Source organism: Gossypium hirsutum, unplaced genomic scaffold (genome assembly GCF_007990345.1).
Source record: "Gossypium hirsutum isolate 1008001.06 unplaced genomic scaffold, Gossypium_hirsutum_v2.1 scaffold_343, whole genome shotgun sequence".
Taxonomy (NCBI): Eukaryota; Viridiplantae; Streptophyta; class Magnoliopsida; order Malvales; family Malvaceae; genus Gossypium; species Gossypium hirsutum.
Window position 1 is genome coordinate 2,131 of NW_024402967.1, and position 14,699 is coordinate 16,829.

Here is a 14,699-nt window from a genome sequence, read left to right on the forward strand (position 1 = left end):
ACCTTAATGTCTTAGTGTTGAAATTTTGAAAATTTTAAAATACGATCCTTTGAAAAGAAAACTTGAATAATCGAATTGGATGATAAGACATACTCATTTCAAAGAAATAAATTATCACACTCAATGAGTTAGGGTGCAACAGTCCAATTTTTGAAATTAGTTTCTCTTTTTAAAATTTAAAATTCATGCCTTTTGAGAAGGATATTTGGTTATTTGGGTCAAACGAGAAATCAGAATCCAGTAAGTTAGGGTTCAATTTCTCGAAATTTCGAAACACCGAATATTGCCTTTATTTTAAAATCCTTAACTCGAGTTAACAAAATGTATTATCCAGTGAATTAGGATTCACATTTGAAATCCGAAAAAACTTTATTAGATTTGTACGTTTTATTGCAAAAGAAATACTTGGCTATCTAATTCATCGAAAAAAATCAAAGCAGTAAGTTAGGCACCATCTCTCGAGAATCGCACAATACGCAGTATTTTTTCAATTTACGAAATAACGATGATTATATTTTAGATGAAACACGGTTTCTTTTAAAAATGTAGTGTGATAAGCGGCAACGACATGCGAAATTCGAATATAAAATGCCACCCATGGTAATGACAATACATAAACAACCAGTTATACAATAATTTCATCATACATTATGCAAATATCAACATCAACATTTAAAAACTATTATCTAAAAAAAATAAATGTAACTCATAAAAAACAATAATGAGAGAAAAGAAATTTGGAATTAAAAAAAAATATGTACAAAATTTTACATAAAAAATAAAAAAAAATAAGTAATTAATGTGAAGATTGAAATAATTAATAATAGAACTAAAATGAATAAAATGTTTAGATGAATTTAAAGAAAGAATTATGAGGAGAAAATAAAAATGAATAAATCTTAAAATTAATATATATATATATATTAATCTAGATAAGAAAACCTAATGTTAAATAATAATGTACATATATAATAATAATAATAATAATATAATAAATAATAATAATAATAATAAACCAATTAATTTAATAGTAAAAAACAAAAAAATAAATTAATTTAGAACTAAAACAAAAATTTCAAGGGCGAATTTGAAAACAAATGTGTAAACGACCAAATTAAGAACTGTTTAACATCAGAGGGACTATCTGCAGCATTAAACACAAATCCTCTTTGGCGTATAGATTAATCCTTCCAAAACGGTGTGTTCTATTATGGTATTCAATTGAACCCAAACCAAATATAATGTATAAATTTAATAATGATAAAAACTGAATTAAACACATAAAATACAGATGGACCTGTTGCGCAAATGACCATTGAGACCAAAAACGCGTGGATCCTTCCTCGGATCGGGTCACCTCAATCAGCCTCAAACGACACGTTTCTCAACGTATATAAATGCCCAATTAAACCCTAATTAGTATAACTTTTATCATTTTTAAAACAAAAATAAAAGAAGGAACCCTAGGCCATTTTCCTTTCTGCCGCAAAACTGCTCACCCCTCTCAAACTTCGATTTTCGACAAGCGAGTGGAGGTCCAGTGTCCAGATAAGCTTTTCTAACCCTTCTCTTTTACTGCATTTGATAAAAAAGAGACGAAAGAAAAAAATAAAGAAAAGCAAAGAGTTTATTCACCTTTTAAATCTTTTCGTTTTCTCTGATTTTTTTTTGTTTTTTGTATTCAATCCGTGAATCCTTTTTACAGTGCTTGCTTGGCCTTTTATAATCACAAAATAAAAATAAAATAAATACTGATAATACCAATCTGTTATCTTTCATTTGTTATTTCGTTTTTTCTTTGGTTTATCGTTAGTTGGGCGTGGGGCTGGGATTGATCTAATCAGGGGATTAGTTTTTTGGGCGTTTTGTATTTCTATTGGTGTGTTTGGCTTATTTAATTGGTAGTTTTGTTTTGTATTGTATTTTTTATATTTTTTTTGTATTATGGACTGATTTTTATTTTATTGTTTTTTTTATTTATTCGTTTATTTATCACATGGGCTCAGCTAAATTGGTTTACAAATATATTCTAGCTAGTGAAAAAGAAATATCTCTGCACTTTTTTCTAATTTGGAATTTAGTTTCTAAATTTTTATTTTTAAGAATTTAGCCTCTCTATTATTTAGATTTAAAATTTAATGTCCAATTGTTAACATTGTTAAAAAAAAATTATAATTTTTTTGTGTAACTTTTGAAATTAAAAAAAAACACACTGTAACTAAAAATAATATTTTGTAATGACCTAAATTTAACAAAATAATTTTAATAGTCTAAACAATTGGATATAAATTTTGAAATCTATAAAAATACATTTCTAAAATAAAGTACATGGACCAAATTTTAAATTTAGAAGAACACAAAACTTATAGCATACTTTCACAAATAAAATTAAGTGATGACATGTGTCCCATTTTTTATAAACTTTAATATATCTTGCATATGTCATTCTGTTAATCTTACTTTGAAACTTTTTCTTTTTACTATCAGTTCATCATATAATAATGTTAAACTATTATTACCAAAGACTGTTTACTTTAATAAAGAAATGATAATTTTGTCGATTGAGTCTTAATTCGACAATGTTAATGCAGGAGGATGTGGGCTCGAGTATACTGAAGCTCATTATCCTTTTTATTTAAGGGTTGGAGAGGTTATGGGCAGTTCTAAGCTTTATATCAAAAGAGCAGGTATGATAGAATCTATAATGAGATTAATGTTCACAAAAAAAAAGACATGATAACTTTAGCCCTCAACATTTACATCTTTTGTCAATTTGACTCTCATTTTTTAAGCTAAATTTGGCCTTTAACCTTTCAAAAAGAGTCAAATCACATTTTTTATAACAAAATGCTAACTAAAACATTAATTTATTAATGATATTGGTGTGGCAACCCGCGTGACCGTCCACATATATTTTATGCTAAAAACAAAGGTTGATGGTCAAATTCAACTCTTTTTGAAAAGTTGAGTGTTAAATTTAGTTCAAAACAAGAATAAGAGCTAATTGATAAAGATGTAATGTTAAGGTTAATTTGTCATTATTCCCTTTAATAAATTAATTAAGTTTTGTATAGAAGATTAATTAAGAATATAATTAGATATTATTTAATTTAATAAAATATTAATTAAATGAAGTTTAACTTCTATGAAATAAAAAATAATAAATTATTAATATTTAATTTAACAAAATCATTAATTAAAGATTAATAGTTATTTAAAGAAAAAAGTTACTAACAAAATCATAATACATATTGGATGCCCACTTAAGTTTGATTAAAGCCATTTTAATGGAAACTAGTAGCTCTAACGTTTACATCCCATTTTCCAGGTTTACATAAGTAAACAAAGTTTGCTAAGAAATATTGCAGCTTGAGAAGTCAATAACTTACTGTGTATATATATATATGTAACGTTTTGTGGTGCTGTTTTATCATGTAACTTCTTCCATAGTTCTATTTGTTTGGCTCCTCTCCTCTCTATTGATGCTCTCCAATCTAAAGAATGGTTTGGAATCACGTCTCTTCCATACAAACTTATAACAGCTATTGCCATATTCTCATATAGCTTTATTATGTTACTGCATTTTCAATCCAATAACATAATATATTAACACCCAATTTCACATTAATGCTTAAACCGAACTGGAGTCATCCAGGTGGTGCATAAGAGATTCAAAGATATGGATTACGGTATGAAGATATGTGATACGCTGATAAGAGCATAGTGAAGTATTTAACATACATTAGATTTCTCCACTGTACACTTATTGATCTAAGAGAGCTTGTAAATGCAGTCCGCAGACTCAGCAAAAACCAAAAAAACAAAAGACAGCTTTCGAAATGTCCTCCTATACAAAAGATGCCCGTTTTTAGCATAGGGGAAGCAGCAGTGGCTTCTAGCAGGCAAAACCAACTATTCTTTAAGGGAGACTCATTCACTTGTCTGCATTGATTCCAAAGATCCGGACCTTGTGCATGTTGGGGAACTTGGCGATGACAAGCACAAGCACTGCAAGTGTGTTAAAAAGAGCATAGGATGTTGATAGTCGGTTGTATGCGAGGCTATCAAGTACCTGTCAGTAAACAGAAAAAAACAAGGTCAATAGGTATCTGAGTATCTGACTTCAGCAAATGAAATCCAAAATGCCTAAATGCAGCAAACTCTCTGGCAAAACAAAAGCCCATCAACTATAATGAAGTCATACTGCGGAGGTTCATGAAAGCAGCAGGACAATCAAGGATGAAATTCTGTTGTTTATCATCTATCAAAATATTGTCAATGTCTGATTTGTGAGGCAATCAACCAGACTTCTCTGAGGAAACAAGACTCTACAAGTCTGCACCAAATTGAAGACAAACTGCATACTTGGCAGAGTCTCAAATCCCATAGCAAGACTAAAATCTAATCACATAATAGTAGTTCTTCTCTTTTGGTCTTTCAAAGTTTGATGTTACACTCGGTCATTCACACACAGGGAGGTAGATTTAACCTAGGGATAAATCTAAAAGTTACACATTAACTTAGATCAATGTTTAATGTGAATGAACTTCGTTTAGTACAACTACACACATGAAACTTCAATTTTAATTCAATTGTACATATATAAAAAAATCCAGTTATTTCCAAGTTGAGTCAATATATCATGTATGCAATAAGTAAACCTAAATTGGTATCATGTTTGTAACAGAGTTGGTGGTTTGTGAAAATTGAACTAAAATTTACAATTTAACAAAACCAAAGTTCATGTATTGCACTGCACATTGAATCCATCCATTCCTGCCAATGGAACAAGTTCCTGTTTATCTTCTATTCAAATAACTCTAATAAAAAGGTCTGATAAATTATTTACATAAGGCAGGGTTTTCTTGATGAGTGTCTTATACAAAACAAAGTATCACAACAAAAGTTGGCATTGACTTGAGCCTTGAGAGCTAATATATAAAAACGACCAACTGACAAACATGTTGGTGATAAGTAAAGGAATTCAAAAGAAACCATTTTTTTTTTTTACAAATGCAATTGAATAAATATTAGTTCACAGAAGGCAAATGAGAACATAGATACCTGTACGCACATGAACATACTTGATATATGTTAAGAGAAAAGCAACAGCTACCCATTTGATGATAAGAGTACTCAATATAACAGAGCCATGTTACAGAAACTCTCCCATGGCACAAACAAATCATATATAATCAGTGGGCTCTATATTTATTTACCCATTGTTTGATTCTGGCATGCCTAGTAGTCTATACAGTTTGTTAATTTAATAAGGGGAAGAAAGAAAAGGCTGAATAATCAACCTTCAATGCTTGAAATGAAGACATGCATACGCACATTTTGCAAGATATCAAATAAGGAGACTTACAGCACAACAGGTACGACAGTTAGAAACTTCCTATTGCGTGTAAGCTGCTTTCCATTGTCTATCTGCTCCCACCAAGTCAAGCCATTGTAAATCCCTTGATCTTCAGCAAATGGGGTTCCTTTCTTCCAGTGAAAGAAGTGGTATGTAACCTGAAAATAGATTATTCAATGTTGGTTCAGATAACTATCAAGCAGATTGGTGATGTTCTGAAACTAAATAGGAAAAAAATAGCCCAATAGAAAAACTTAAGGCTTTTGTACTCTGTGAAATACAACAGAAAGCAACTAATTTTTACAAGAGAAAGAAGCACAAGATCAGCTAGATTGAAATACCAAGAAGGCATGGATATTTTAGAGACAGCAATCAACTAGTTGGAAAGCCTCATGATTAGATAGATGCTAACCTTCTAACAACATGAGTTAATGCAAAATAGAAAGTGAAGCAGCACATAAAGGACTTCAGACAGATATAAAGAGAAGTATAAGCGGGTGGCAAATTACCAATACAGGTAATAATATATGGCCAAGCTGCAAAACAGCTCAACATGGACTAGGTTTGCATTGGCAAATCTTAATTCTGTTCTAGAGACATGTTGGAATGCTAGGAAATAAAATTTTGAATATATATCACCCTATATCTCATACTCGGAACAGATTCTCAGAAAATAATGACATTGTTCAATCGCTAAAACACCCTGATTTACCCATTTCCCATATCAATTGAGATGATTTCAGTTCAAACTTAAACAATTTCTCTACGACAACTGAGACAAAAGAGAGATACTGATGCATGGAATTCAAACTTAACAGTGTAACTAAAGCTTAAAACAAGAACAAATCAACAACCCCACAAAGAACCTAAAGGAAAATAGCAATAACATATCCAAGACACTCAAATCAACCCATACAAAGCCAATTTCAAACAACGAATAAAACCCAAAACAGAATAAGTAATTCCCGGGCATAAAAAGAAACCCAATTGAACATTCAAGACAATAAAAACAATTATGGGAAGAAACAAGAAAAGAAAACGCACGAGGAAGTGAGCGAGATTGACGACGGTCCAAGCCATGCCAGGAGAGCAACCGAAGATGGAGAGAACAAGGAGCCAGGAGAAGAATAGGATTAGAATATAAGTAGTCCATACTCCTGGGTACATGAACCACTCGGTGTTCCGGTTCAGATCCGCCGGTGGCACCGCTTTCACATACAGATTCGCCATTTACTTCCAATAACCACCAAACCCCAGACTTACCCTTTTCTCAAGCCACCCTGCTGTCTTCGATTTCGATCGATCTATATAAATATCTCAAGGCTTTAGGTATTGTTGGATTTAGGAATCTGAAAAGAAAAATCCAGAGGATCGTTGATCTGCAAAAAGGAGGAAGATTAGGATATAAAAAGGATGGGGATATTTGATGGTTAGGAAAAGGGTGATTAGTTCTCTAAGCCGACCATTATTACAACAACAACCAACCAAACCAACGCTGTAATCCAAAACAACAAACTGACTTATCTATCTCGTGAACCTTTCTGCTTTGGCAAAGCCCATACGACACGCTTTACCTGGACTAACTTTCGTCTTTAAGACTAAAGACTTGTCGTTTTCTTTATTTGTTTTGTTTTTCCTTTGGATAATCATAATATCTATCTATGCTTTATTTTATCTGTTTTAGATTTTGATGGTTTACTTTCTTCTTCTTCTTTTTTGATTATTATATTTATTGCTACTTGAAAAATGCTTCTAATATATATATATATTTGTCGATTGGGATAAAATACTTTTAAGTCTTTCTTTTTTACAAAATTAGAATTTGAATGTGGGGTATTCATCATTTCATTTATTTCATAATTCAATATTAGTATGAGTTCCAATAATTATTTTATTCTTAAAAAAAATCTTTAGATTTAATTTAATGCTCCTATGATACGATAAATTATTATTTTTGATCATTTTCATCACATTATTCATGGTCTATTTTCAATTATTTAGTAATATTTTAATAATTTTTCTATGTCATTGACACAAATTTTAATAACTTTTTTCACCCTAAACCTCGAATCTCGAATCTTGACTCTAATTCTTAACCCGAACTCAAACCTGAACCTCTAATCTCAAACCCTAAACTCTTTTAGAGTTTAAGATTTAGGGTTTAGAGTTTATAATTCGAGTTCAAAGTTCGGGCTTAAGGTTCATGGTTTATGGTAAAAATTTATTAAAATTATATGTCAATGACATGAAAAAATTGTTGAAATATCTGTAAAAATTTTGAAAGCAAAAGTGAATTACATAGTCAGAAAAGTCCATAAATAATTCTGCTTGACTTCAAATTTTTATAAAATGAAAGTTTAAATTTTAAAAGAATCAATGATTAAAAAATAATTTTATATGGTATTAATTTATAAATAACCATTGAGATTAAATAATAATTTAATCATTTTCGGGACAACGCCGCCCTTGCCATTAATACCTTAGATTAGATAATCCTTTTTCCTTTCACGGATGTTATCCTTGTTTGGGAAAAGGGCGATTTAGCATTTAATTTCCCATAGTGTGATAGATTTGTTCCTTATGATTGGGCTAAAATCAGGCGAGACTAAAGTTACAGTGGAACCAATTTCGTCTGCCTCATCCATGCATTCATTTGCGATACGCTGCCCTATACAAATATCTTCGTTATATTCTACTTGAGTCCGATATTTGGCATTATTGAAAAAATATTTACAAATGATTTTCTACTAAGTTCTATTAAGCATAACAACCTCGTACTACATTTAACGAAATAACAAAATACGTCCCACCACACACTCTATAATAATATTCGGTATGTAATAACTTGCCCCGTGATCACTACTAGACAAGAGGACTTTACATATAAATATCTTTGATAACGATGGGAAAGTGATCTTTTTTCCCACTAGCAACCTTGAGCACTTACTCTCTATACTCAACCTTCTCATAACAATCTTCCCCCTTCTTGTTTAGTTGAATCAACTTCCTTTGCACTATCACATTCTCCTCATTATCTCCTTCCTTGCTAAAACACTTCATCAACAATTTTATAATTACTATTTTTATATTTTTAATGGTATAATAATTTATAACATATAATTAGATTATATATATTTTTATATATTTCATCATATATTCTTCCTTCATAAGATTTTATAATATATATTTGATTTAATTTTGCAAATATTAATATACTATAAATATTATTCGAAATTTAGAGGGCAAAATAAGATTGAATAAGTCAATTTCAAAGTCAAATGAAAATGTTATACAAAATTGAAGTCAGATATATTTAAATATATATTTATAAAAAAAACAAGTTAAAATATAGATTGTAAAAAGAAGAAATATATAAGAATCGAGTAAGGGTGAGATAAAAAAGAACAGTCGATGCCATCGCTAATTAGAATAGATAATAATTTAATTTCTTGGAAACATTTCAGAAAATAAAATGTCATTACATTCAATCCCAAACAACCCTATCATTATCCCTTAATTATAAAAAAAGAAAAAAGAAAAAAGAAAGAAAAGTGGAGGGCATCGATCTATCATATTCATATCCACTATATGCACGCCATCAACTTATATGATTTGATAGGCCATTTAGGTAGCTCCCCTGGTTGAGGAATGAGACGTTCTCCACTTTTCTTTACAATGCCACCATTACTGTCTAATATCTGATTGCGAAGCAAAGCAGCTTGGTTTCCATGATTGGACCGAACACATTAATAAAAAGAATCCCATGGATGATAATGTCCCTGGAATTTAAAAATGGTTGAAAAAGATTATGACCTAATTTTTATCTTTTTGACATGAATCTTTATCTAATTTACTCAATACACGTTTAAATTAACTTATCATGTATACAAAGATCTAACGTGATCAAGAAAAGCCAACCCAGTTTTAGCACTCCCTATTTAATGCTTACTGCTCATTGCTGAAGCACTCCATAAGAGGTATCTTTGTTGTCTTACTACATATATATTGGTCTACTTGTATAGTCCAATGGTGGAGGGACAGCATTTTGCATATGATATATGAACATTTTAAGTCTTGAAAATGGAAGTTAGCTAAATTTGTTCTTAACTATCTTGTGGTTTTCTTGGTTGTTTTCTTAACTATCTGAAGAAAACAAATTAAATATTATTTATTTATGAAAGATGACAAGAATCTAAGCAAGAAAATACATGATGTTACGGGTTAGAATAATAGCAGGAAAAATTGTTAGCTAAAATTAATCAAGTTAATGAAAACGGGAAGTTTTGGGTATTAGTTAAACGGTGAGTTTTGGATGTTAGTTAGACGGTGAGTTTTGAGGTGTTAACTGAAAAACGCCACGTCATTGTTTGTTATGCTTACTTTTCCTTGAAATATGCATGTGCTGCATGGGAGGAAGTTATCGGAAAACAGAACTTGCTCTAGCGAACTCAAAACTGCTGTATAAGGTCCCAATGATTGTCCCATCAACGCAAAGCATTTTGAATCCATGTCTTGGGCTGCCAGTGCACCAGGAACAATGCCCTGAATAATACAAGATTGCCCCCTTAACTGGAATTGCATCGTTAAAGAACCAAAATTCCATATAATGTTCCCCAATGCCAACAACAACTGTACCCCCAAGACCATGTCACACCCTTTCAATGATAGCACTAAGAAATCAGTTTCAAACTTATGATCTTGAACCTCCCATATAACTCCCTTGCACAATCCTCTCGTGAACAAGCAGTTACCATTCGCTACTGACACTTTAAGTTGCTCTTGGTTTGTCACAGGCAACGACAGTCTATTAACCAATCTAGCATCAATAAAATTGTGAGTACTCCCGGAATCAACTAAGATGATAGCCACACATGAACCAACCCGAGCAGCCACCCTCATAGTGTTATGCCCTTGTAGTCCATTCAAGGCATGCAACGAAATCATAGGAGATTTGGAACCTTCTTCTTCAAGTCCACTCTCCTCTAATTTCTCGGAACACTCCTGAAATTCCTCTGCCTCACTATCAGAAAATGGCTCCAGCAAAAATTGATACAATTGAGACTTTACACACTTATGCCCCACATGATATTTAGCCCCACACCAAAAACAGAGACCCTTCTCTTTCCTCTCAGCCATCAAAGCTGGAGATATAGTTCGGGACCCACCTTTGCTGGAAGACATATTGTTGATAGATTGTGTTCCCGTCACTGTCCTCGCAGGAGAAAAAAAGTATCTTGAAACAGTTGACGTGGCAGGTAAAGTTCTAGGTGAGCTAGCCCCCCACGCTGTATATCCTTTGCCAGAGTGTGAAATCAGCACTTCTATTTTCCTGGCTAACTGGAAAGCTTCCATTAGTGAAGGAGGTTCAAATAGGTCTAAATAGTGACCTATTTCAGCCTTTAATTTGTTAAAAAAAAATACTAAGAGCGTAAGTCTCAAGAAGGTGCAATTGGTTCAATAACCCCACAAACGTATCCTGGTATTGCTCAAACGTACATTGCTGCTTCAGATTGACCAACTCCCTCATCGGATTCCCAAATTGCCCGAACCCAAATCGATCTTGTAAACTCTTCAAGTATGCCGGCCACGACAACATGTCCAAGCCCCCATTTCTCTGCGAGTAAAAATGATGCCACTTCAACGCCCTTCCTTCCAAATTCAACATCACCGCGCGGACCTTACTAGCATCCAGAGTACCCTCTGCCTCGAAATATTGCTCCAATTTGGTCCACCACCCCCTGAAATCGGTACCATCAAACTTTGGGCAATCTAGCTTGCTAACTTTCATCGAAGCTTCCGATGCTAAAGTTTGCTCTCTCACATGAACGCTTCCTCCTTCCATAACAAATGGTTCGGCCTGGGTGTGTGGCAGATTAGAATCCTTGGGAGAAAACCCCGGAGGAGCCCCTAGTACCCCCTTCCCCTTGTCTACTGTAGCGTTCACTGGTGAACTCTTCGATGGAGGTCCAAAGTATTGACCCAACATAGCTTGCAAATCACCCCGAAACTCCTCCTTAAACTCCTTCAAACGATTTTCCATTTTCGTCTCCAAAAGGCCCATTTCTTCTTGGATCTTAGAAATTTCTTGTTGCATGCTTACAACCTCTTTCTGCAGACGGGTCGACACACCATCGCCAGCCATTGAAGGGACCGATTGAGCTCTGATACCTTTGTTAGATTACTGAAATCGAACAGAAATTTGGGGAAAGAAAAAGGAAGAAAGAGAGGAGAAAAATAGCTAAAAATTTCCTTCTGTTTTCCGATAACTTCCTCCCATGCAGCACGTGCATATTTCAATGAAAAGCAAACATAACAAACAATGACGCGGCATTTTTCAGTTAACACCCCAAAACTCACCGTCTAACTAACATCCAAAACTCATCGTTTAACTAATACCCAAAACTCCCCATTTTCATTAACTTGATTAATTTTAGCTAACACTTTTTCCTGCTATTATTCTAACCCGTAACAGATGATAGGTTGTTTTCTGCCAAGTGCCAACTTCTGTGTCATAATTCAAGTGGCTTTAGTTTTCAAATAAGAGAGAGTTTTCATCAATAGTTTAATCCATATGGCACTACACCAAAACAGGTTTTTAGCGGCGTTTTTTTAGGCCTTTAGCGGCGCTTTTTAACGCCACTAAAGATATTTGCGGCGCTTCTTAAAGCGCCGGAAAAAATGCCGCTAATGAAAACGTCGCAAATGTTTGCAGCGTTTACAAACAAAAACGCCGTTAAAGACCATGTTCTTTAGCGGCGCTTAGAAAAAAACGCCGCTAAAGATCATGTTCTTTAGCGGCGCTTAGAAAAAAACGCCGCTAAAGATCATGTTCTTTAGCGGCGCTTAAAAAAAACGCCGCTAAAGAACATGTTCTTTAGCGGCGTTTGTAAAAAAATGCCACTAAAGACCATGTTCTTTAGCGGCGCTTAGAAAAAAACGCCGCTAAAGAACATGTTCTTTAGCGGCGCTTAAGGGAAAACGCCGCTAAAGATCATGTTCTTTAGCGGCGTTTTTTTTCTAATCGCCGCTAAAGAACATGTTCTTTAGTGGCATTTTTACAAACGCCGCAAAAGAACATGTTCTTTAGTGGCGCTTTTATACAAAAACGCCACTATTTTTGGGATTTTTTTTATTAAATTTTTCATTTTTTCTGCCCTCCTGTAGCAAAATTTCAAAAGCAACATTTCAAAAGCAACCAATAGCAATAAATTTATATAATATTTTAACATAAGGGAATAAAATAATATTAATATCAATAAATAAAAGTGAATTCATATTGTTTTTGCAAAAAATGTTAAATGTTAAATGTTAAAATGATAAAAATATTTATGTCATACACTATGAAGGTGGAAGTTGCGACTTAAACATCTTCATCATAATCTGAAGCTGCTACTGAAGTTCGTCGTACTTTTTGCTCTGCTCTGCTTCTCTTGCTGCAGCCTCCGCTTCCCTCGCTGCAGTCGCTGCTTCCCTCGCTTCCGCCTCTGCTTTAAGTTGTAGCTGGAGTTCTTCATATTTCCTTTGAACCTCAATTGTAGTCGCTTGCATCTGAGCCATTTGGTCTTTTAACCTCTGAACTTCAGCTTGAGCCTGACTCCCCGAAGCCATGTATTGGTGGGAGTTGGATCCAAAATATTGGGTTGGGCTAACAAAAGATCCTTGAAATCGAACCCGACCATACCTTTCAGGACCCAAAACTTCAGTAATAATCCGATTATCAATATCTTCAAGATGAACCGAACTATCACTAGAAGCAATTGCTTCGTACTCCGCCTTTTTATCATTTAGTTTTTCCTAATAAATATATCACATAGTTAGGAACACAATATTATATATTGAAAAACATATGCAACATAACAATAGTCGCATTAACTGCAATGAATTAAACCATTAGAAAATAAACACTATAAATAACTAAAATAAGTCAAATCGTATTAAGTAAACGTACCATTATTTCAGCAGCTTCAGGAGTCATGGGAGATCCATCTTTCTTCCTATGTGTAATTTCAAAAAGTTGAAGGCGTCCAACTTTTTGACCGGACGACCGTTCCTATAATATAGTAGTATAAATATTATTTAATAGAAAGTTATACATATTCGACAATATTAAAAATTTAAAAATACCTCCGCCTCAGCTACACATGCGAAACTTCTCGACCCGGCTGTGTGGGTGAATTTTTGTTTCTGCCTGCTGCTTATTCCAACTTGTTCACGATCCTACGTTATGAAATTTTTTAGTACGTAAATAGAAAATACTATAAACCAAAATAATTACAATAGTTTAGAAGGACGTCAGACCTCGCCTTTATTCGAATGCCAAAATCTAACCGCATCTTCCCATTGGTACCTCAACATACCCGGCGGGACATTTTGCAATTTCTCATCGAGGGTTGTTTTTGTCTTATAATAATTTTTCTTCAAAGTACTTTTGTTGTCTCTCCATCTTTTTCCCAATGCCTTCTTTACATAAGCATCCGAGACCTCTAAAACAAACCTCGCCTGCAAAAAACAAAAAACACAAGTTAATAAAGTAAATATAAATGAAACTATTTCCCAAGCATTATAGATGACATTAACATTTTGTTACCTTAATATTATCGAGGGCTTGGTTTTTGTTGCTATCGGGCATTTGATGCCATGACTCGTAGTTTATAGGTAACATATTCGGATTTCGTGCTAAAATGCCCATGTATCCAGCTAAAAGTCGAGCTTCTGATCCAACAGGCTGACCAAAACTGTTTCGTCCAACTTTGACACGCTCGACTGAATCTAACTCGTACAACTCTCTAAGTAGCGTACGTCCTCGACCTCTGCGCGTCCCACCATTTTCAGCTACAAATGGTATATTATAATATAAGAATTTGAAAAATAAATCAACTATAACAGAAACACGCATGTAAATTAAATGAAAAATTACTTTGAACTTCTGTAGGATCCTCAGCTGTAATCGGAACATTTGAAGATCCAACTGCTGTCTGTTGTTCAGTACTATTAGTTTCTGTCGAGTTTGGATTATTTTGAACAATGCTTCCCCTTAGAATTTTTCTTCTAGGCATTTTATCTACAATACACATAAAATAGTTAATAACTTAATAGCTAATTACAACAATAACAGCACATATAAAACAGTTGAAACATATAATAAGACGAAGATTTAAATTATGATATTATATATAATTAAACAATCGTAAAATCTTACTACATCATTATTCGTAAATATCTTCATCGGTATCCTGACGAACCCATCCAAATTGTGCACTAGTACTAGGGATATTATCGTTTAAGTTTAGTTCTGGAAAGGGTAAAGTTACTGATCTATCTTCGATGTTATCTCTACTTC

At 33.3% G+C, this 14,699-nt stretch overlaps 1 pseudogene; it reads right to left on the minus strand.

Moving 5' to 3' along the window:
• Window positions 1–3,684: 3,684 nt before the first annotated feature.
• LOC121226647 (ORM1-like protein 2) lies at window positions 3,685–7,003 on the minus strand (annotated as a pseudogene).
• Window positions 7,004–14,699: the final 7,696 nt, after the last annotated feature.